Below are 22,718 nucleotides of genomic sequence, written 5' to 3'. Positions count from 1 at the left end.
CTTTCCTTCAAAGGCTTCTCATGTAGATGTTTATTAGTAAACAGTTGCTTGCAATGAAAGACCATTACTTTAAAGCCATTGTGGTTTCTGATGTTGATTGGGGGCTGTTTGTGCTTCTGTTTGTCCTAATATAAACCAGATAAGAACATGTAAGTATTCTTAAACTGGGCAGTTAACTCATATAAAAGCTACATAGATCAGATAACAACCGTGCTTATTCATAGAACTTTTGACCCTTTAAAATCCTTGAAGTAAAATAAATCATTAAAGTGTACCTAAAGCGCACCCTCATGTGAAAGCTTTTATTATATATAATTACTGTCTATACATTATCTACCTATATATGTATGTGTGTATGTGTGTGTGTATGTGTGTGTCTGTGTGAAAACAATGTTTATTGCAAACATGTTTATTCTATTTAGTTATTGTATTTAGCTCTCCAATGAGGTAGGTACTTGAGAACACTGTGAAGATGCTTGATATTTAGGTATTAGAATTGCTGGTGTTGTCAGCTGGTGTCTTGTTTGTTCAAAGTATTTGAAAGATGGGATGTATTGGAGATTGGAGTCTGTAAGATTGAATTCCTTAAAAAATCTATATATAAAAATACAGTTCAAATCTATAAGATACAATTTCCTTAAGTTGCAGTTACATAGTAACCACTGTCTTGTCAAAAATTTGAGGCTAACTACTTGTGGTTGAGTACCTGATGTAAGTTGGTCTTTAAAATGGGATGGTTTTGTCCAGTGCAGAATTGAAAGAGGCTTGGCCTCTGGGAGCTTAACATTTTCTACAGTCTTGAAGCTTGCTAAATGGTTAAAAGATGCTAAAGCTACAACAGTACTTATGTTGGTGATCTGAGAGTATTCTCACAGCTTTGAATAATCAGGAAAATATTATCTCTAGGATGTGAGAGACGCAAACTTAACACAAATATGTCACTATAGCTTCACGTGATTTGCTTTACTGAGGCACAAGGGGACAGTGGCTATAATAATCCAAAAGACTGAGCTTCTGTGAACACCAGAATAAGACTGTAGATTATTTATTTTTGAAATGTTTTGGTATTTTGAGGTGAAAAAAAAAAAGTGTTTTTTTTCCTTACGCTCACAGAAGTTGAGTAGTCATGGGTGTCTCCGACAACAAAATGGTGTAACAGAACAGGGGACAAGGTTTGTAAGAGAGCAATGATCTAAGTTAGGGAGTGGCTCCAAGGATAAGTCAGCACAGTAAGAGGTTAGATGACTGAATGAGATGTGATGGAGGGAAGGAAGAACAGGAAGTTACAGAGCTGCAGATTTCTAGGGACTAGGAGAGAGTTCTGGAGCAGCATCCCTGTTTGCATCACTGTTCTTAACCAATTTCCTGAGCATCTACTTCAAGCTGGTGGTGTAAACAGGCTACTGCAGTAGCTGGACACTTGGTCGAGTCCTTCTTATTCCTGAAATAATCTCTAGGCCATAGTAACCCCTGGGTGACAAGGATGAAGTACAGCGTAACACCAGGAGAAGAACCAGGTTTGGGGAAAAAAGTGACAACTTTGCCATTTGAGTCCCCTGCCATAAGCACTGAGCCCAGAAAGTCTCTAGCTCTCCAAACTTCACCAGGCTGCCTTTCTCCAATTGCTCCCCAATATCCTGCTTCACATAGTTTTCCTTCTTCCCAGAAAATTGTTTTCTTGTCAGTAATTTCTCCTTTCACCATGCTATTGTTTGAACAGTTTCCTGAGGGTGCTTTGGCCTTCTCCTTCCCTGACCTGGATATGTAGTTCTCCAGGCTTTTTCAGTAGCTGGTCTGCAGTACAAATAAAGGCCTGTTTGCATACAGCCTCCTTGCTTTGTTCCAGGTATGGAAGCCTGAAGATTGGGAGGCAGGAGTGTAGTGTTGAAAATTTTCCATCCACATCCATCCTTGTGTCATACTAAGTTAAACTTGTCACCTACTTAGTGGCATGCAGTTTATATCATCTTACATATGACCTTTGACCTTGTCCTGCTAAATTGAGCTTGAACTTGTGAAACTTTAATGTCAGAAGGCTAGAGCAGGTCTATGGGGAATTATAAGAGAGAATTGAGCTGTGAGCTGTAAAACCTGCCTGCAGAGGCACATGGCAGAGCAAAGGAGCACAGGGCAGCACAGAGAAGCTTGTCTCCACCGGGCCCTGGGGGAGGAGGTGTCACACTGCAGACCCCTACGAAGTGTGTTGCTGATGTGGCAACATGGCATAGGTCACGTCATATAAGGAAATCCTGTGCCTTAGAAAAGTGTATAAAACCAGCTCATTCCTTTGAATAAACAGTTCAGATTCCCTGGCAGTCTGGGTCCGAGATTCAATCACCGACACAGGTCAGAACAGCACAAGAACATAAGTTACAGTTCGCCATACTATTAAATTTGAGCTTTACTAAACATAGTACAAATTGCCTTTAAAGAAACACTATTGACTTAGAATTTGCACTTTGTCTTGGAAAAGTTGTGTGTGTGATATATGAAGTCATTGGACAGAACATATAGGGAAAATTTTCCTTTGTATTTCATCTTCTTTGTCCTTTTGCTCACATGTTGTACCTTTGGTCCATACTTTGTCTTGTTGGTTGGTTGGTTGATTTGGATTGTTTTCTGCTTTTTTCAGAAGAAAACATAACTGTAAATCCACAGCAATAATAGGTAACCCAATAGTCATAAACCACTTTTCCTTAGCTTCTCTCTTGAAAGAGAAGGTGTCTTGATACTGATTTATAAAGGGGGCTGAATTTGTTATAAATTCAATTCAGAGTAAGTTAGCATTACTTAAAAGGATATTTTTAATACTAATAGGATTTGATGGTCTGACTTCTATTTCTTCCCTAAGAATGCATATATATGCAGTAGAAAATATTTTGTAATATGTTTATCTAAGTATTCTTGACTGTTCAGTAAGATTGCTATCCAAGGTATGTGTGCATTCAGATACTTATTTATGGAGGTAAAGATCTTCATTCTAGGACATGCTATTTGTGTCTCTTTGCTGGTTTTTAGCACTTGTCACTGTGTATTGTTTTAAGTACAAAACATCATCAAAACCCAAATTAACTGGGTAAAGAATTTAGTTGTGACCTATGATCTCTTTCTTTCTATAGACTTACTCAGAACTAAATCTATCAGTGGTTGATAAGGGTAGCATAAGGACTTTAAAGCCTTGGAATTTATTTTAGCTGAAGAGCAGAAAGAATAAATTTGTGTTTCATAGCCTGCTTACTCATGAATAACTTTGACTGAGATATATTTGTAAGCCTGGAGAACAAGGCAGAGGAGTGTGTCTGAGCTGCTCTTGAGGTTTTGTGGCTAGGTGCCTTTGGGGTTCCCTTTCCTGGAGGTTTTGTGACCAGTGGGGAGTAACTAGGGGTATTGGCTCATAGTGAATAAGAATATTGTGTCAAACCTTTAAAAAGATGAAAATATGTGGAATTGACAATAGTCCAGTATATAGCTTTTTTTTTTTTTTTGTAATGTTATTATATCCAGAAGTGGACAGTTTTCACCTGTGTTTAAGGTACATGCAAAGTTGATTTTTGGTGTGAGCCTCACTTGGTTTCTTCTAATTCCAACTTGAAAACAGACTTGCTGCATTTTTTTGCTACCATGAGGCTCTTTTAATTAATACTTTCTAACTCCAGAGTTTCTTTTTTCTTGAGATTGCCTCAGAAGGAATGTCAACCAAAGAAGACTGGCAAGATTTATAGATGAGGTGCAGTAAGATGTGAGGGAGAAAGAAAAGCACTCATTAGTTTACAAAATTAAAAAGAATTGGTTGCAATTGCAGGTCTTGGAACTCTTGTTGAAGCTCTTGTGAATGTCACCGTTTAAGTGCACTGTTCATGCCTGCATACATCATCTTATTTCCAGCACTCTTTGATCATCTAAAGCTCCAATCTCACCCCCGGGACAAGCAGCGTCCTTCTGCCTAGCTTTTATTAGATTAACAGAAGGAAGACTTACTACTCATGTCCCCAGAGAGCCAGAGGTATTTCCCATTTCTAGAAGAATAGAATGAAGGAAGCACATTCCTCTACTTTTTGCAAGACCTTCCGGGGTCTTGTGGACCTGAAGCTTCCTCCTTGGACAGCAGTGGCTGCAGCCTTTACCTGTGTGGCCTGGCTGGCTGACCATCACATCAACATACCTCTTCCATGGCATAAACTACAAAGCTTTAGCACAGAAGGAAGGGCTAAGCTAGATAAAGTTTTACAAATTCAGTGGCATGGAGTAAGGAGTGTTTTGGACAGAAAGGTAGGCTCAGAGAGAAGGAGTGGAAAGAGATCCAGGTTTAAAACTGCTTTCTTCCTCCTGTGTGAGAAGAAAGGTGTTCTGCTGTTTGTGGCTCAGTCATCCTGAGGAGTTTCTGTGAGAGAAGGAAAGGACAGGGACAGGTGGCCTTGCTTGACTTCTTAGTGCTCGGTAAGGGAGTAAAGCTCCAACCAGTCCCTCAGGCATGTAATATTGTTGGGGGAGCAGGTCTCTGGGGAACAAGTCTTGGGGAAAAAAAAGCATAAGAAAGAAATGTAGTAAATGATACATTAAATTGTATAGAGAGGGGGTTATAAACATTTTTTACCTACTTTTTAACATACTTTATTCATGAAGAAGTCTTTGTAACAGAGAAAATAGGTAGAGGATGCAGCTTAGACTGGAATACTTCACTGCAAAAAGGGAAATTCCTCCTTTGTGTAGTAGGAAACGCCATAAATGCGCATTCCCTATGAGTTGTAACCATTGTATACAGCAGATACAAACTCAGACTTTTGCAGGAAAACATGAGCCTTCAAATAGAAACTGGGGTTAAAACAAATTAAATTTAATCCTTTTTCTGGCTGCATGGTGTGGATCATTGGCTAGTTCCTCAGGCAGCTCCCAAAGGCATTTTGGCTGTCCTTGTGCCTCTGAGCATTTGCAGGGTGAAACTGTACCATGTCAAAAGCTTTGCTGGCTTTTCAGTTTGCAAGGGATCAGATGATTTGATCAAAAAAAAGAGGCTTGGACATAATTCTGTGTATTGTCGTGATCCGGGGTGAAGCAAGTAAACCTCTCTTACCTGCTGCTGTTGGAAACAGAAAGCCAATAACTGCAGAGTGGGTATAAAAGGCAAGTCAGAAACTGAGTTATGCATCTATATTGTCTCACTGGCTGCCTTTGGTGGAGTGCTGAGCTGTGGTTATGAAACTGTGCCCTGCATTTACTCATGTCACATCTGATTTGCAAACCTGCATGCTAGAGTGGCAGGTCAGTGCCTCCTGCTCCGGCTGGGAACACCCTCATTCCCTCTTCTCTGCAGCTGTTGAGAACCTTGCCAGAGCATGCCTTTGTCTGAGAAAGGATGCAGACACTGAAGTGACAATATGTGGAGCAGAAGCACAAATGGAGACAATTTAATACAGAGGGCAGGCAAGCTCTGTCACTCAGCCCTGTGACAGGGAGCTCTGCATTTCCCTTTTTTCAAGAAATTTAATCTGGTGGAAGTGCCTGTACATGACATTTCTGAACTTGCTGGTCCTGTTCTCCTGTGTCTGCATATCTCAATCTGGCACATATATTCTTTGATATTTCTCTTTTAAAGAAAAAATTTGGTGTCTCTTCTAAGTGTTTGTAAAGAAAAATAGCATTGTTGAGTGAGAATCAAGCATCTTGTCACTTTCATAGAAATGCTCCAGTGCTAATGCAGACCTGAGGGAAGGTGCTTTCACTTGCCACAAAGGTGCCTGGAAGGATTTGGAACTTGATCTCTCTCACACACACAGATAGACAGAATATTCAAGATATGCTCTCCTGCCTCTGGTGTTTAGATTTTAAGTTCTACTCTTCTTCTGGAGCCATGTTTGAGATAGTTGATCTGTGTAGCAGTTAAGTGCACTGTGTCCCTGAGATACCGACGGGAAGTTTGGAAGGATGCTAGGCAGAGAAAACAAGGTTGCTTCCTCCTCTTTTGGAGTTCTTGCTCACTAAAAGATCACAGGATTGTCTCAAATTTGTTTTAATCATCAGAGACCATGTGGAAAGGAATACCAGAACATTGACAGTGTTAGATAGAGAGAAGTAGAAGGTTCTTATTCATGGTGTTCTTCAGAAATTAAAGTGCAATATAAATTTTAACACCTTTGCTTAAGTCTAACAAATAAATCTTTATTAAGAGAACAAAAACATGCCATCACTTACCAATGATCTTGGAAGCAGAATGAAAGAGGGGATTCTGCATTCAAGCCAGGAAGTCCTCAAACATATTAGCATCTGATGGCCACTCAGAAGCTTGCCCACTGTGACTTACATTACTCCACACTAGTTAAAAATACACCTCACCTTTGTGCCCTGGGGCCATTTCATTCAGATCTTGCCAGTGTCCTCTTCAATCAGATTTTGAAGCTGACTCCCAAGAATCTGAATCCCAAGTGGCCTGTAATCTACTCTTAAAAACTGCAGAGTCAAAGACCAGGCCGTTCGTGGAGTTCCTGAGGGAGCAGAGCAGCAGTAAAGGCAGGACCTGGGGCTGCTCCACAACCCAGGGCAGCACTGCAGTGTCACAGAGGTGGCTCCATAGCACCATCACCTCAAGGGGCACAGAGAGTCCTTTCCATCTTCTTATCCTGTATCTGTCTCATTGCAGGGACCACACTGTGTGGGAGTGAGACCCAGAGTAAACCTGGGTTTTCTGACCAGGCCCAGTGCTTTGGCAAGGAAGAGGCCATCTGGTCAGCCCTGTCATGGCCCTTTCAGATCTTACAAAAAGGCTTGTAATTACATTTGGGTTGGATTTAAATAACACATGAAAAGTCAAATCTATCATAATGCTTTTAAAAACAGCAACTATTCTGCTTTTCTGGTTTAGTGAGGATTGTCTGAATCAAAAATACCTTACTCATCTGCAAAAAGGCTTAGTCCCAGTAAATTATGACTTTAATTACAGGAAATAATCATAAACTACTTTATATGCAATTAAAGACACTTTCTTTTGGAGATATTTTTGTAATTTGTATTTTTTCCTAAAACCAATTATCTAAAATATTATACTTTTTCATGTCTGCAGTGCACTTTGTCTTGCATATAAATTGACTTTCAAAAATTAAGCTTTCTTTATGTGTAATTGAAACTTGAGACTATTTTACCTTCATATAGTTAATTGATTAATAGGTCAGATAACACCTGCTGGTTGGCAGTAGCAGCTAACAGTTTTGTGCTACAGTTTGCTTGTTTAAATAATTGTATTAATTTAGAATGGAAATTGGCACAATTACAACGTTATTTTTGAAAATGTCAATTTTATGGGGTTTTTTTAATGTTAATGTCTAATCAGCCTGTGATCAAATGCTGAAGCTGTTTGAAACAGAAAATACTTCTCACACTGAAATTTAATGTAACACTGGTCCAGAGCTCATTCATTTCATGGGAAGCCCAGTGTTGGATTTGGACTATGGTCATAATTTTATCCATCTATTGAAACAGAATGACAATATTCAAATTCAGACTGAACAGTGGTGTGGCCCAGATCTTTCACAAACAGCTGCAAACAATCAGTGGAGAATTTCATGGCAGTGGTAGACTTGAAGGCCGGGGAAAATGTGTCCTGAAGGATATGTACCCCTGTAGTAATTGCAACCCATGACATGGGAAGAAGAGAAAGGTAGATATTTTGTCTTCTTGTGCTCAAAGTGACAGTTCAGGGAAGATCCTTAACCTGTAATGAATATCTGTGAGTCAGGAACAGAAACATGATAATCCAGCAAAAGTAGTTCTGCCTGTGTGCTCTCATGGCCTTTCCAGGTGAGCTGTCCTGGTGCCATCCTCCTTAGTAAATACGTGAATGGTTGATTGGGAGGATAGGGCTGGATGATGGGAAAACCATCAGTGTTCTAGAGGCTGCCTTCTCAGCCTCCTGCCTCAAAACCCAGTCTGCCTGTGACGTGACTTTCACAGGACCATGTTGCCCTACCAGCTGGTGACACCCCCCGAGTGCTGGTGTGAACACACAGCAGGGCAGGAGTTCACACACCTCCAGGAGTACTGCACATTGTTTTCATTAGTCCTGATCTGAAATGTGATCTGGGGAATTTGCAGAATTAAGCTGTCAAAACTATGCAAAATTAATTATAGGCTGGATTTGGCATAAAAGCTTAGATACAGTGTTTTCCCTCAGCATTTGTATTTGCTGTTGGAAATGCTTCAGCCCATACATTGTGCAGATAATGCCAATGGGGGAAATCACTAATGAAACATAGTTTTACTGGTGGGTTTCTCTTTCTCAGCCTTGGGCCAGCCATTTATCCATTAAGTATAAATAGGTAATTTCCATTAATTTTTACAGCAGCAAGGATAATTTAGTGTAAAGTTACATGTTATGTCTGTATTGATCTAACAATCCAGTATCCTTTTTTTCCTCTTCCCCCACACACTAGTTAAGGACTCACAGAAACAGGACAAAATCAACATGGTGTTCGGAAATGAGAAGACAAATCGTTTCACCTTATGCATAGGGAGGAAGATGGGGATATGAGGTGGGGAAGGGGTCAGGAAATTTGAGGATTTTGCCCCCCCTTCCAGCTATGCTGAACTGTTAGATCAGCTGAACCATAAATAATGTATCTTCAGCCTTAGATTAGTTCAGGATGTAATCTTTCATTTTTGCCCTTCCCAAGGAATCACTGCTGAAGCCCTTTCACTAATAGCAAAAATATTTATTCAGACACGAGATAACCATTTATCCCAAGGAACCACTTGTTCCTCCAGAGACACACGAGTATATCCCATTTAAGTAAATGAGTGTTCTGCAGACCTAATTAGAGACAGAGTAAAGTCCATGGTCCTGTGCCAAAATGCTACATCATGAACTAAAATTCATGGAAACTTAATACAGAGTCACCATTTATTTGCTATATTTAAGTCAGACTTTACACATTAAATGAAAGCCAATACGCCCAATAAAAGCTTGTAATCCAGACTGTAATAATAAATCTCATGCTGGTATCCTAGTACAGAAGAGGGTGAAATTTTAACTGCATTGACATTAATGTCATGGTATGTCTTGATTTCAGTAGATCCAGGATTTTTTTGGTAAGGTTTTTAAGGGTCTTAATTTACTAGCAAAGTAAGTAATTTAGGATTTCCTGTTCCCCCCCCCCCCCCGCCCAGTCACTGGTGTTGTGATCAGCTTCTGGGACAGTACTGACATGTACTCAGCTGGATTTCTCTGCAGCATCAGCTGTCTCCTTTTTTTCATCTGCCCCCCAGAGCCACTTCTCTGTTTTCACTGCCTTGCCTGCAGCCCACGGGCTTGGCAGGTGCACTGGTGTGTTTGGCTTTTAGACTCCTTTCCTAGGAGGAGAAAGCTCACATGATTGAGTATGCATCTTTTTGTCTGCAAAATGGTCTTCAGTGATTTTATTTGAGTTTGAAAGGAGAATAGCTATCCTAAAGGTCACTGGGCAGAGGAGGCAGCACTGCCGGCAGCTGAATGCCTGTGGCACAGACATTGCTGCAGCGGGGGCTGTCCTTCCTCAGCAGGATGGTGGAGGGAGCACAGGTGGGTCTCACTCTGTCGTGCTGTGTGGATGAGGAGGGGTCAGGGACAAAGGACATGAATGAAAGGCAGAACAAGTTTCAGAGTTGTGTCCATTGCAGAACTCTTTTTTTTCCCTCTGAACAGTTTGGTTTCATGTGACTTGAACCCCTTCCACTGAATGGTGGCAACACAATGATCTTTGCCAAAGTGTCTGATTACGATTATTTAAGACACATCTAGTGGTAGAAAATCAGTAACAAAAATCGATTTGCAGCTTTTTCTGTGCTTTGCAAAAGGCATGCAAGTTTCACTTGCACTAGTTGGAAGCAAGTGAAAATAGTTAATAAGTTAAGAAATATTTCATAGTGTACAGTGATAAACTTATTTCTTGAAGAAAATTAATTTATAGTATTACATATGACATTACCATACATAAATGGGAATTAATTTTATGTCCTTGGAGATATAAAACAATATGGAAACCTGCATTAATACTTTTGTTCTCAGTTATGGTCATTAAATTGATGTGTAATGTCTAGTGTTGTGTTGATTTAGCTGTAGCTTACAGCTGGGGCTTACGAGCTGGGAAAAGGTAAGGTGTTTGCTCTGTCTGTACCTTTTATTCCATGTGTATCCATATTTTCATTGCCTTCAAAAATATTTGTGTATATGCAAGAGGCACAAGATTGGTTACTAATGTGCTGGCTACTCCCTTTTATTGTTTTGAAGGGTTTAGCAACTCCTTTATACAGACTTTTTCATTAATTCTACATTTTCTTCCTGGCCTTACCTAAAGATTTCATTTTGCAGGCTCCTGTACGTGAGTTTATCTTTAAAGGTACCAGTATTATAGTACTACAAATGTTAGGCAGGTTTCTTGAAGTTAAGCACATGGGAGTTTCTGCAAAGTTAAGGCGAGACAGGGAGACATTGAGCTGCCGTCTGAATAAAAAATACCTTCATTTTCAGTAGACGTGAGAAATGAAATGTTCCTTAGAAGGTTGCAGACAGGTTTCATGCACTGGGGACTGATCTATGAGCATTTCTTCTCTGCTAGATTAGAGCATAAACATGTTTATTCTTATAAGTCACAGTACAAGTGCAGAGCAGTAGCAAGCAGACACCTGACTGACCAGCAGGTTAAAAGAATAAGGAGGAAATTCATAGTTGTTCTGTTTTCTTGTAAACCATGCTTATGATTCTAGTGTGTCTGAAATTAAGGTAGAAAAGAAGGATATACTGGGAGTATTCAGAAATTAGATTACAGTAGTATGTTACCAGTGAAGAGAAGAATCCAGTTATAAAGTTTAATCCCTTATTATTTATTTTCTTTTCTATAAGGGAGTTTTTTATTTCTGTTTGGTGGGTAGGATTCATCCATAGCTCAGTTTGCTTACACCATCCCACCTGTCCAATCTGTGTGTGTCAGAAGGGTCCTGTGTGCAATTGCTCCCCAGAGAAGGCTTTGTTGCCTGCAAACAGCAGTTGAGAGAGTCCTTTAGTGCTTATATGGTGACTCCTCTAGAGAAGTTCGTTATTTAATACCTATTTTATTTTAGGACCAAAAAAAATCCATAAGAGAAATGGGCACTGTTCACATCAACTGTTTCTGCCCTGCAGATATGAGGGGAATAGTTTCCTTTGCACAGGAAGAACTGCCAGGAGCCTTTTAGCCAATTACCACAGCAGTTTGTGGACCACAGCAATAGAGGGATTACTTTGCCTTCCGTAGTGAACATTAACCACTGCTGTGCTAAACAAATGAGCCTTTTATATTTTATCTACTTTGATATTTTAAGGAAATGACAAGTCTTGAAATGACAAAACCCTGGTAATAATGAGGTGAGTTATCACCACATGGCTATTATCAAGAGAATTTACTTTCTATACTAGTGTGTGTTAAAGAAGAGGCATGCTCCTTGTTTGCCTTGGAAGTAAAAATCATTCAAGTTTACTCTTGTCAGGTTTCTGAGAAGAATAAAACATTGTTACTGTTTGCGAAAGAGAAATGCCCTGGTGGAGCCTGGCCCACAAGTTGTCTTCCTGGAAGCTGCAAGCAGTCACGTCTCTTGTCTTGCTGAGGTTTCTCTGATTCCACCTTCATCTGTTGTCAGGTTCAGCTGCTGGCAGTCAGTTCTGCATTTGTTATCTCCAGTAAAGTTACCTTATTTGCACTTAATCAAACAGGGTAAAAAAAAAGTTGGACTTGGGTGTTTTTTGACCAGCATAGACATTACCTGTAAGGTAAGAATTCTTTTGGCGGTGAACCGCAGCACTTCTGTAGAAGCTGGTAAGCCTGGAAGTGTAGCATCCACTACATCCCTGAGGTAAGGCTGTTTCAAATGTGTCCCTGTTCATGTCCTGATGTCCTTCATGCTGTATTGGGAGTACACTGACGATAAAGGGAAGCTCATGTAAATACAGGTAACCAAAAATATACCATATACTTAAATTTTATATTGTAACATTAAATTAGTAAACCACTATTCACTGTGACTTGTGCATTAATCTTGTTTTCATGTAAAACCTTGTAATCATGTTTTGTGCGTCAGTCAGTCAGTGTTCACTGGAAACAGCCAGATGCACAAGGACCTTTGCAGTAGTGCTGTGGTTGGAGTCAGTAGCACAAGCACAAAGCCATCTGTTTGAAGACTTTTGCTACTTCTTTCTTGAGCTTCAAGCATGAAACTATATTTCTGTGCAGTGCAACTGTGGAGCAAACCAAGAAGAGCCCAGGTTACACTGCTGTGTACACCTAAAGTGTAGAGTTACAGTACTACTTTGTGGTGTTGTGGTGTCAGCATACTGCAGAAATAATCAGTGTATAAATTAAAATATGAGCTTTCCAGAATTGCATGTGGTGAGCTTTAAACGTAGTTAACAACATGGCAAAACCTATTTAAATGTCTATGTACATTTGTCTCTCCTTTTAATGTAGGTGCTCTCAGACGGTTGTGGATGCCATGTATAAAGCTTTTGTGTAGTACAGAACTTGTATAAGCACATCAGTATGCCCAGCAGCCTTTACAACTAGCAAGAATAACCTAACTGAACGTAAGAAACTTCATCTCTGATAAGGGATTGTTCGAAAAGTTTTTCAGAGAAAAGAAAGACAATTTTGTAAGAAGCTTTTGCCACTTCAAAGCCTAGAAAAGTAACACATTTGGATTCTAAAGCTAATTGGAAAGATGATTTTAGTAATTGTATGAGCATCAAGAACAAAGACACTTAAAAATTCACAAAAAAAGAAGTGCAAATAACTTTATAAAGCTACAAAAGCTTTATAAAAGTAGACCAGATATTGCATAGCTGGATATTCTACCATAATGGATCTGAAAGAACTACAGAAGTAGAAACTCTGAAATTCTCCCAGACATGTGAAGTAATGCCTTGCATTATTTTGTGGGCAAGGCTGTTTTTCTTGGCCATCATTTAGAAAAGCTTTTGTGTGTTATCATCAACGACTTAGAACTTGACTAACAAATCTTGGATATAATCATCATAATCTGTTCCTGTTGGGGAGAGACAGAAGGGGGAAAAAAAAGCTTATTGTAAAATAGTTTGAACATATTTGATGAAAAAATATGGGTAACTCATTTGCTTAGAATAGCTTATCATTTAGGTGGACTTTTTTTGTTGGGTGGTTTATAATCATAGAGCCTGCTTTAAGAGTTCCTAACTCAATCACACTGCAAAAGCAAGCTCTGTGTATGGTACTGGTTAGGATCTTGTGGCTGCTTTGAGTTCCATTCTGAAATGGAGTAACTGAACATGTCAGCCTGTCCCATAAAACAAAAATGAGTGAAGTAAAATTGGTTGCAATGTGTTCTGCATATTGCATACCTGCCTTAAGAAATTACTCTTAATAGGCCTTTGGAAGACACTGTAACTGTGTGACATATGCTTATATGTATATATATATATATGTATATATCCTTATGTCCATTCATAAATTATTTTTACACATGTCAATGGGTATCAGAACTTGACTTTGTCTTGCCCTGTGATTGTGAGTGTTCTCTGAAGGTGTGTATGTGAGAATGTCAAGTAATAACACCTTGTTGAAACTGCAGGCAGTCATGTTAGGTGGTGATTGTTAGTTTAGGAGTCTGAAAAGAGGAGCATCTTTATATAGGGAAGTGGATAAGATGGAGATTTTGCAGAAGACAACTTTTGCCTTGTCTGGGTATACAGAGAAGAAGGTAGATTTCTACTATGTGGGGATAAAAGAAATGAAACTTTCTGTGCAGAAGGGATGTGAGAGGTACATGTATTCTTGGATGCAATATATGAAATACCAGACATAACAGTCGTTACTTCTGTTTCCTTTGGTTTTTTCTGTCCTTTTTTTTTTTTATGAAGGAAAAAAGCATCATTTAAGTGAAAACCATTACATGAACTAGAAGCTTTTAATTTCTTTCATAACCCATATATCCCTCTGCCCAAACAGACTCAAATTCTTCAGTTTCCAAATAGCTTGCAGTTTCTTACTGATATATCCCAATTGTGTCCATTTTTTCCTAGTTGCACCTAAACATAAAATCTGCATTCTGATTCAGTGGTCTTTCCAATAACTAAAAAAAAAAATGTTAATACATTTGTTTGGAGCAATGAAGTGGCTTGTTGAAACTTCTTGTAAGTGACTGGCAGTATAACACAGTCATTAGAAAGACATTTAGTGAATTTGTCTTTAGATGAACTTCTTACTGCAGGAAGATTTTGTGGGGCCAATGGTGTGGGGTCGTTCCAAAATTACCTTATTTTAGTGGGTTTTGGTCCACTGTGTTTCAGGTTCAGAAGCATTTACTTTGTTCTACTGTGAGTGATAGTGCTTCATTATGACATTTGCACCGACAGTTCTGGGAGAGGTGCTGAAAGGCCCTAGGCTACATCATAATTTTCGAACTCCCACATGCTTCTCCCCATTTTTATTAGGATCTCCTCAAAGGCAGTTACACGCCCTCTTTCAAAATGTTGTTTATAACTCAGGTCTGTCAGGTTGCCTGTACAGCACTCATGAGTGACTGGGCAACCAGAATGCTAATTGCTACCTTACTGAACCAACCATAATGGCATGTCATTTTCTTTTTGCAACCTTTTTGTGTATTAACGTTTTGTCCTTGACCACACATTTTAATTATTGTGGCTTTGGAGTGGATTTTGCTGCCCGCTTCAAGCTTTTCAATGCCTGTGTACAGCACTGTGTACAATGAGACCTAATCCTCAGCTGGGGACCATCTCTAACAATGCAGTACAAATACATTGTATTTCAACATTTTTTTGTTTGATTTTTGCCTCATTCAAAAGGGGTTTTGTTGTTATTTCTCAATTCCTATTTGACATATTAATTTTACAGTGATTTTCTGGCTATTTAAAGCAGATTTGGGGGACACACTTTCTGTGTTTTGCAAATCATCCACTGCACAACATAAGAAACAAATCCCTGTATATATGGACTGGGGGTTCATTTTTAGCATGTCTCTACACACAGTACCTGCTAAGGTACTTGAAAGGTAAAATGTGTGACTTTCTACAAATCTTTAGCTTTGCAAATCACAGGACTGAAGAGCTGGAGTCTGCTTGTTTGCTTTCTCATGCTGAAGTGGTACCTGTCATTACTGTGTGTTACCTTTTTAAAAAAGCAGGGAGGAGAACATTTTTGCTACTGTGTATGCCTCACAGAGCTGGAAAAGTAAGACATCATTTAAAGTGGCTATTGTGCAGGAGGTTTCTGGAATGTTTGGCATTGCATGTTCAACTTTGGCATTTTGTCATTAAGAACTGGAACAGAGCACAGGCTCTCAAATATGCAGTCAGGCCTCTTGAGCTCCTGTAAAAATAAGCTGGCAAACAAACCCCTCTAATAAAATGCTGATGCTGGAAAAGATATACGGTCATCATTTCGTTATGCTACTTTTCTCAGCATGTCTCATCTATTTCCGAAAGTAACAGAGAGAGATGATTACCAGAAAAGCAAAAGTCATGATGAGGTGAAATCCTGGCCCTGCGGAGACAGAGAACAGCTATATCACTGGGCCAGCCTTCCAGCCATGAAATATCCCAGTGCCCTGGCCAGGTCACTGGTTTTGATGGCCATTAACTTGCCTCTTAGTCAAAGCAGTTGTTTCTTCCCCCCTACTGCTCTTATGATGTTCATTGTTTAGCAGTGTAAGTGGGGCTTATGATTGTTAGTTTGGGCTTTAATGACATTGTAGCCATTTAAAATGGCCCCCTGGAGCCTCCCAGGGGTTGAGTGTACTGGGGAGGCAAGAGGAGGCTTCTGGCACTGGGAGCATTTGGGTTTTGGGCTGCTGTTGATGACCTGGGAGGTGAGGGTGGGGACCATGCTGTAGTCCTGCTGTCTGGGCTTCTTCTGCTTACTGGTACTGTTATTTTTCCTAGCAATTTTTCTCAGGATGGGAATTTGTAATTAAATTATAAATTTTTAACTTACGTATTTTTTCATTCAAAATCTGTATATGTACTTGCAACATTCCCTTAATTATCCTGTGCTCTTTCCTTCAAAAGGAAAATACATGTGCTTAATACGTACTGTGTGGGGCGCTTGTGTAGGATAGTTGAAGGAGTAATTACAGGAGTAATGACAGCCTAGAAAAGTATAGTATCAGAATATTTGGTCATTTAATTTATAAATTACAGTTCTACTTAAAAAAAAATGTATTTTCAGGTTAGACTCTTCAAAGTCTATGTATCATCTGCTAATAATGACAGTAGAACTTTCCCGAATACAAATAAAAGGTGAGGATAAAGAAACTTGTTTTAAAACAAACATTTTGGCAGTGCTGAAAATGGTAACTCTAATGATGTTACAGAAATTGCACCATCTTTCCTGTCATACCACACTGGCACATGGGAGGCTTAAATAAGAAAAATACTGACATGAGAATCAAAATAATTTGGTAGAGAGGGAGTCCTTGAAGAGACCATGCGTGCCAGAGCAGAGCTACTTTCCAAATACTCTTGAGTGTGACAGTGATCAAATAGGTTCTGAAGAAAACAAGTTTGTATGAGACTACATAATCTGTTTTCTGTTTCCGAATGAAACACTCTTGTACTGCCCTCTCAGTCCTCTGGCCAGCTCTACTGGGCACCTGTTGCTGCCTTGGAAGGAGCGCATGGGTGCCTGGAAGACTAATTGTGTTGAATGAAGGCAGGACCTGAAAAACAGTCTTCTTTCCTCATTCAGAGAGTAATACTTGTTAAACTGCCCAGCTTTAAATATGGAGGAAACAGTACTTCTGATCATCTGTAGTGTCAGTCAATCAGTCTTATCTTTTTCTTTGTGCTGCTTGATTACTGGGGAAATATTTAACTATGAGCAGCTTAAATGTTTCTGAAACAACTCTCTGATCACATATTGTTTTGCCTCTTCAGTTTTGGAAAATCTAAAAGGAAAATACTATTATTTGGTCTCTAACCAGTAGTGTGTTTTAATAGAGTGGAGATGAACGGCGTTGCTTATTTGCGGCTTCTTTCTTGCTTAATTCAGTAGCTCTTGTGTCCCACAGCACTGAACAGCACAGTTTGTATGTGGTCTCTACTACTCATATAAGCAGCTCCAGGAACTTTTTTTAAACTTGTATCTTTGAGAAGGTCCTTGAGCCTGGCTATCTATAGCTCACCAGAGAACAGCATGTCCTGTGTGCTGCACTCTGTTCATCACGTCTTGGAATTGTTCTGGGCATGCATCAGCCACTCATCTGGGTGAGATGAAACACAGACGTTTCTAACATTTTGACTCCCTTTATCCTCTCTGTAGGAGCTCAGCAGGCAGGATGTACAGTGATTTGGAAATTTCTGCATTGAATTCCTAAAACAGCTGAGTCAGCTCCAAGGTTTCTCATGGCTGTGTTTTTAGTTGTCTGTTTCATAGATGGTGACAGGACTGTGGACTGCCAGTGATGATAAAAACAAATATATATTTGTGGCAATTAGACATTGATGTATCTGGAGCTAAGCTGTACTGTTGTTGGCAGGATTACAAGAGCTGGGTTGTTTGGAGATTTAATGTTCTCATTGTGGCTATTGTAGGGCAAAACTGAAAGCTCATAAAACTGAAGGCAGGTCATATCAACAGACCATTTAAAGACAGTGTGTATCATGGATACAAATGTTTGTGAGCTATATTGCTTACACAGTAATCATTATTTTTGACCTTTCAGCATGAGCTCTGTTGATTCCTCGTCACTTTTTCATGCAGGATAGTCCTTCAGAGAAAATACTATGAGACATGACTTCATACAGTCCCTGACTGCAGTCCTGATTAAAGCTAACTTGGTTTTACTGGAGTGATGTAGGGGACAGAACAAGCCAGCTTTTCCTTTCTGTGGTTTTCACAGTGCAGGTCATCTGAAAAGATGAAAATGGTTTTCCCAAAAAAGAATACTTTTTCCCATAAATTTCATTACTAAATTGGAACTTGAGTGAATGATTATTGTGTGCAGTTGAGTGGCATTCGCTTTAATTGTGCGTTTGCAGGTGGCACTGTCTTCTCTGTCAGGAGGTAGGAGAAGGTCTGAGGACTTTATCTGTTAGTGACACAGCCACTGGAACAGCAGCAAGATAGCTTGGTTTGCAACCACAACACTGTTAAAACACAGATAACTTTAAACAACTATATTCAAAGCAAACTTCTGTCTCATCAATGCCCAACTGATTTCTAATAAAACCAAGCTTTAGCTCTTCTTTTGATCTGTTTGCATTGAGGCTTGTTTGCATGATGCAGATGCAAAGGAAATACCTGCTTTGCTTCAGTCTGACATTTCCATTAAGATTACTCTTAGTATAATCTTGCTTCACAAAAACAGATTCCAACCTATTTAAGGATAAGATAAGGGCCTTATCTTGTGGCAGAAAGCTGCTGAGCCCAACTGGTGAGGATTCTTAGTTGCTGTGAATTGAAGAGAAAATGCATAGACTCGGAGCTTTTGTTACATACTTTTTTGATGTGTCACTAGTTCTCACTGAAACTAAATTCAGGCAGAAAGTTGGTGCCCTGATACCAGGGAAGGTATGAGAAGGTTGATATGGGCCTACACGTAAATCATAATCACAGTGAAACCCAAATACTGGATGCTGACCCAGCATCCTTCTTTATGGTATTTTTTCTATGTTCAGTGGAATATGCAACTCTTACGTTGCTGTTAGCTACCTTTAAACAGCATTAAACAGTGTTCTTGAAAAACACAAATAATGTATGGACTTTCATCCATTTCTTGCTAAACACCTTAGATAAACTGCTGCAAGCCCCTATATCCTGTACCTTTTCCATTATGGTTCTCTTTTTTTTTAATACCATGGTAACTAGAACTAGTAATAAGTAACAAAATGAAATATGATGAGCAAATTTCAGCTCTTAAAGCTCACTTCAATGATATGAAAGTTAATCTTGTGCTTCTGAGTTTTGTCCTGATAAAGTCCCAACTCTTTCCATCAACTAAAATCGGGGTTTCACCTCTGGAAATATACCTTAATATTAGAAAATGCACATCTCTACGTTTTAGGATGAAACTGATTGCTATAATAACTTTTTTTTCCTGTCTCACATACCTTTTCTTCTGAATTGAAGTGTACTCTTTTATCAGAAATTTCTCACAGGTACCCATATTACATGATCAAGTATCTTTTTCATATTCTTTTGAACAAAGCCTGAAGGGAGAACTTCTCTGGCATCATCCATAATTCAGAATTTTATAGCTCTTTTCTGAATGTGCTGAAGTTTTTCAACATTACTTTTGAAATACACACACACCAGAACTAAGCTCGCGTTATTTTATGGTCCTGTCAGAGTCACATAGAGGAGTAATGCTGCTTCCCTACTGTTACTTTGAATTCCCTTCATATATTGTACTCACTGGCTGCAGCATAGCTTTGGGAGTTCATGGTCTCTTGTTGCTTCATGTTTTTTAAAACCTTTTTAAACCATTACCTTAAAGATTGTCATTTTTTGGTGGCAGAACCAGCAAAGGTCTCACAAATTTCCTTGATTATGCAAGGTGGAAAAAATTCCACTTAGTCTAAGCAAAACTCTGTAACTGATGGCAAGGCATATCAATAATCACATGATAAGTAATGTAATTTATTATATTCTTAAGGTTTTTGACAGTTGTCACATCCAATAAATAATTGCAGTTTTACAATATCCCTATAGACTGGAAAGTAAGTTTTATTTTGAAGTTTGGAAACTGAGGCACAAATTTTTCACTGGCCAGAGTGTTGCTATACCTGTACTGAACCTGTTTTTACTGAGTCCACAACCTATTCATTCCCATCATGATGTTATTCTGAAAGTGCTTCCTTACATGTGGACATCATACCTGTTTTTAGGACAGTCCTGTGCAGGTTAGTGGTCTCTTACCAGTGCATGAAATGCACCATGGCAGCATGAATTTAGTTGCTCAGCAAGTCTGCATTCCTTGGCACAGGGATCAGGATAATACTGCTGGTGTCCAGACTTACTGTTTTCATAGTGCTGCATTTCCTCAGTAATGGCTTATGAGGCAAATATTTAAGTGCTTATTGTTACATATTCTCCTTTCATCTCATTATTTATAGAGCAATTGTTAGGATTGTGAAACTATAATTTTTTTCCTTTTTTAAAAAATAAGTTCAAGCAGCAGAAGTTGAAGACTTTCAAGTGTGCACTTAGGAGTTCCCAGTGACTGTTTTGTCTCCTGTGGTTCACTCCTGGCACTCCTTCAACTTAGCAGCCCTCGATCAGCAGAGCCTGCTGTGCTCCAGCGCCTGAGCTCCTGCAACACCTCTGTGTCCTCACTGGAACGAATTTGAGAGTTGTCAGACCCTGGCAGATAGATGATCTTCCACCCTTAGAAGTCCTGTCAAATCTACTAAAGTATCTTTTATGGTGGAGAACAGACACAAAGTGCTTCAAAGGACTTGCTCAATCTTGCATCGTTTTTTCTCTGCTGTTAAAAATGTGGGGCTCAGGTCAAGTTCAGCATGGGACTTCTTGCATCATGGAAACTTTTGTACTGGAAGGAGAAGTTCACCTATTAGTTAAACTAAAAGAATAACTATTTTAGGAACTTTGGGTACTTTTGTTGGGCCAGATACTGTGCATCTCCTGGGGAGCAGGTTGTCCTCTTCGCAGTGTATGTGTTTTACTCCTTTTTGTACCTGCAGAGAGTTTTTGCTTCAGTGTACTTCATACTTTTACCTTGCCCTGATCACCCAGTATTGCTGTAGAAAAGGACTCTTTGGGATGTACCTTTTTCTGCTCAGGAGACCAGTTTTTCCTCTGATCACGGCTATTTTCTTGGAGCCCATCTCAGAGTGGAAGCCCTTGTCTCATCTGAAAGATGATTGCTCCTCTCTCCCCTTCCCTGTCCCATGATGACAGCCAGATGTACCTCGCAGCCTGGATTGGTTCTTCCATGCCTGCACTGTCTGGAAGTAAAGGCAGGAGCTGTTCAGGCAGCTGGAGCTGGAAGGATGCTGGTGCCAATCCAGGAGAAGCTGAAGGGATCCTGGTCTGAGATGTTTTCCTCTGAGCTGTAGTTTCAGCCCCTCTGCTTTCCCTGCTGATGCTTTGGGAGCACAAGGCAGAATGAGGGGCTGCCCTGCTGCCTGCTCCCCACTTCATGGCATGGCTTGCTGCTTCCCAGGGGCAGAGACATGGACTTTCTGTGGATCAGGGAAGTGTGGAAGAATCCAACACAGCTTTCCAAGCCTGGTTGTCTGCCTTACCTTTGCTGCCCATGCCAGCCTGTCACTCCAGGGCAAGCCTTGCCGTCTCATGAACCCTAAGGCTGAACTGTCCAACGTCCCACTTGCTAAGAGAATGGAAGAGGGTTTTTTAATTATTACTTCTTTTTTCTTTCTTCAGAGCATGCAACAATCTCTAGAGGTCTAGAAAACAGGATGCTGTTGAAAATTACTGCCCTAACCGAGCCTACGTCCTTGCCCAGTGATCAGGCCCTTGGCTCAGCAGGTGTGGTGTTAGATGCAGCCCCCGGAGGAGCCAGGTCAGGATCCTATCTTCTACCACCCAGAGAGCCAGGGATCCACCACTGCTAGAAACAATCAAAGAAGATAGTCCCTAGCACTTTGGTTAGGGAGTGTTTGTTTACTCTGCCCTCCTGACATATATCCATGATCATAAGGTCCTTAAATTTTTTTAGCTTTTAAGTGTAATTATCAGAGACGTTCTAAGTCATCTTCTATTTATCCAGTGCCCGAGCACTTGCAGAGGGGAGTGCCACTTGCTGTGTGGCCCTTTCATACTTGTAGTCACTGCCACACTGCAGGGTCATTACCCAGTGTTTGTTTTAAATGTCTGAAGTCCAGATCTTTGTTGGTATGTTAACCCACCACTTCTGTGTAGTCTGGAAATGTTAAAACCATAAATTATTATAAACAAAGTGCCTTTGCGGGAGCTTATATATTGTGGTTATTTAAGTAGTTCTAGAGATTTCTGCCTTAGAAATCTCTTATGCTTTCTTCTGCTCATAGAATGTATACACTATCAGAGAAATATTCCACAGTTCACTGAAGAACAAAGGTATATTTAACAGAAGATGTATTTCTACCGACTATATGCTTTTTTAATTAGGATTTTAGCTTAAAAAAATAATTTCAGGTTGCTTCATCTGCTTTCCATATGTAACTGTTTCAGCTAAAATACATGGCTAAAGGTTTAATTGAATCAGTGCCATTGTGTAAATACAGAATTTCTGTATATGTACATTTCTCATTCTGATAGCTTCCAAAAGATAGCTAAGTGACCATTAGAATAGTTTAACAAGAAAAGATTTTTTGTTTTATGAGATGTAAGTTCTCCTACATAAAATACAACATGCTGGAACTAATTTTCATTGCCTGGTTATGGTTAATGGGTAAAAATTTTCAGTCTGTGCAGAACCATTTCCATACCACTGACTCATCTGTTTTAAAGAGACCTTGTCTTAAATAATACATGATATTTGGTCTTTGAGGAGGAACTCCCATGGTCCAGTGTATACTCAGTACACCCTTGAAATTTAGTCCTTGGTTTTGAAAGGTTCAATATTTCAGTGTCTGGTCATCTTTAACCCTCAATGAATATTTTTTCATAATAGATAAAGTTCCAAGTAAACTGCTATCGTTTTCAACCACATCCAGGAGGAACAAAGTGAGTTAAGGCTGGAGCCTAAAACTTCTAGGCAGAACTAATAAA

The 22,718-nt window shown here is 39.6% G+C and overlaps 1 protein-coding gene across 16 annotated transcripts in view; it reads left to right on the top strand.

Moving 5' to 3' along the window:
- Positions 1-22,718, top strand: part of KIAA1217 — a 187,368-nt gene that overhangs the window by 30,267 nt on the left and 134,383 nt on the right. The window contains exon 1 of one of the 16 annotated variants that reach the window (XM_082287599.1): positions 2,318-2,346. The exons of 14 other annotated variants lie outside the window; for them this stretch is intronic. The gene's annotated coding sequence lies outside the window, so the exon portion shown is untranslated. Of the gene's footprint in view, positions 1-2,317; positions 2,347-22,718 lie in introns of those variants that run through there. One more of the 16 variants, XM_082287609.1, reaches the window with a different exon arrangement.

This window comes from Coloeus monedula, assembly GCF_965178545.1.
Source record: "Coloeus monedula genome assembly, chromosome: 1".
NCBI classification, from domain to species: Eukaryota; Metazoa; Chordata; class Aves; order Passeriformes; family Corvidae; genus Coloeus; species Coloeus monedula.
This window is presented reverse-complemented; position numbering and strand designations above follow the sequence as displayed.